Source organism: Rana temporaria, chromosome 3, assembly GCF_905171775.1.
Source record: "Rana temporaria chromosome 3, aRanTem1.1, whole genome shotgun sequence".
NCBI classification, from domain to species: Eukaryota; Metazoa; Chordata; class Amphibia; order Anura; family Ranidae; genus Rana; species Rana temporaria.
In genome coordinates, this window is record NC_053491.1 from 464,197,248 (window position 1) to 464,199,557 (window position 2,310).

The following is a 2,310-nucleotide window of genomic DNA, read 5'->3' on the forward strand; positions in this document are numbered from 1 at the left end:
TGCAGTACGTTGTGTTTTGGGAATAGTCCCACTGTCTTTTTTGGGGAAAAGTCTGCTTCTACCGGATGATTGATCCTTAGTGTCCCCATCAACTACTTCACTCGATGGAGTGGTTTTTTTTCTAGGATTATTAGTAACCTGAGATAGTTGTGGTACTATTGCGGCCTTTTTATTGGCCTGCTTGACTTCCCCCTCGAGGTTTTGTTTGAAGGAGGCCCCTTTCCTTTTTGATGCTACACGCCCCGTATTGGAGGACATGGAGGAGGAGGAGTTTGATGGAGTATCAGAGGAGTAGTCTTTATGTATGCCATCTAGTTTGCTATTTTTCTTGGGGTTTTGGCTTCTAAATCTTTTAATATTGTCCCATTTATATGCTCTCCCTTCACGGAATGCGTTTTTGTCTCTCCAGTACTTTTTTTCTTTTTTAATCAAAATTGATTTACTAAAGGTTTCCAAATGCTCCTTGAGTTTTTGTTCAAGATTAGCATATTCCTCTAAGGATTTTAGGGGAGTCAGGTTAGCGTAGAGGGCTTCAATTTCATTGTCCAGCACTTGAAGTTGCTGACGATATTCGTTTTGTAGCAGTTGCATTAGATTTTTGGAACATTCATCTAGTCTGGCCTCCCAATTACTTTTGAGCTCCTTGCTGATTGTATTCAGGATCGGAAAGATCTGAATACGTAATCCAATTGGATTAATATGTTCACTAATGTATCTTTCCATGGACTGTATATGCCAATGCAAGGCAGCTTTTTTCTCAAGAACCTTAGTCAGGTTAAAGAAAAGGGATGCCAGATCAGATGTGAGTTGTTCCTTACCTTGGTAGTTCTTTTCAATTTGGGTCATAAGTTCTTCCCATTGACCACCCTTAAGATCCCATTCAAGGAACATATATCCCATTCAAGGAACAGCTGTTACACCGCCGGAGTGAATGGATCATCCACACCTGAGGTCCATCATCCTCAAAGTAAGTATAAAGGGTAGTCAGGGGGGGTTTCCCTGTCAGCATTCACTTTCCTCCCCTCACCTGTTGGAGCTGGAGGTTATTTTGTCTTCTGGTCAAGTTTGCTTTCCTTTCTTTGACTGGAATGGCTGTTCACCTTTGAGCTGATGCATTGGGAGTGGTAAGTACATTTTAGGGAGTTTGTTTCTATTTTTGGTCTCACCTTTTAGTGAAGAATCTAATACCCTCCCTGTACTTATTTACCTAAATCTCTCCCCAGCCATTACACTTTTTATTTGTCCTATGACTGCTGACTCCTTTGTGGAGACTTATGTCACTCCACCCCCCCATGGTTATGGAGTCCTCTGGATTGGGGGATCGTTATGGACATTAAGTACACCATCTGGTTTGGTTGCCCTGATTGCGGCTCACACACAAGCTCCATGGGGATGATCTAGGCGCTCTGTGTCTGGAAAGGGGTGAGTTCCTTTTTCCTCTTACATATTGAGCTTTCCATCTCTCCCCCCTTTTCTCTACATGTTGCAAATGTCAAAGAACAAATCTTTGGTTACAGGTATATACTCTGTATGTTATTATATACTTTTCTTTTGTTTTAGGAAAAACTCTTGCTGCTTTCTATTCCCTGAAGAAAGATGTATTACTGAGACATCTGAAACGCGTCGGATTAATGATCACCTATACCCTTAGCCTAGTCCTGGGGTGTGTGGTGATCCTCTAGCAGTAATAATTTTTTCCTTCCCCCCCCCCTTTTTTTAATTAATGTTGTCATTATGAAATGTTTATGCTGTAAATTAATGTATTAAAATTTATATATTTTTATGACCTAGTTGTCACTATATTTTTTTTGGTTGCCCGAAAAATCTCACCTCACTTAGAGGTATTCATCTTTTTCAATTGATACAGAGATGTTGGCAACCTCATGCCTCCATACATGAGCCAAATCCTTTCATAAATTATAGGGTGGATAATACACCCACATACCTCGCTAGGCTCATGTATCTTGGCATGGATCCTACTTTTTTCTAAAAGTAACAATTTTCCTTTTTTCAGACTCTGGTTTATATTTCCCTGTACTCTATTGGATAATTCCATGAGAGCAGGGTCCAGAGCCTGTTTAAATTACCCATCTTCATATATGTTTTTGGGTTTCCTCCTTGGAGGACTAGAAATTATGACTATTTTTGTCTAAAAACATTTCTCGCCAAAAAAACCCTTCCCCTCTTCCCTTTTTTTCCCCCCCTTTCCCCCCCCCCCCTTGTTTGCTTTGTTTGTTTGGTCTTTTTTGGTTTTGTTTCTCGTTTTTTTGTTGGTTAGGAGGGGCGATTAGGACGGTGTCATTACATCAT

At 40.4% G+C, this 2,310-nt stretch overlaps 1 long non-coding RNA gene across 1 annotated transcript; it reads left to right on the plus strand.

The window, feature by feature from the left end:
* Nucleotides 1–901: 901 nt before the first annotated feature.
* LOC120933556 lies at nt 902–1,601 on the plus strand. The gene is made up of 3 exons (XR_005748111.1): nt 902–1,124; nt 1,224–1,422; nt 1,561–1,601. It is a non-coding gene; the product is annotated as an uncharacterized LOC120933556 (long non-coding RNA).
* Nucleotides 1,602–2,310: the final 709 nt, after the last annotated feature.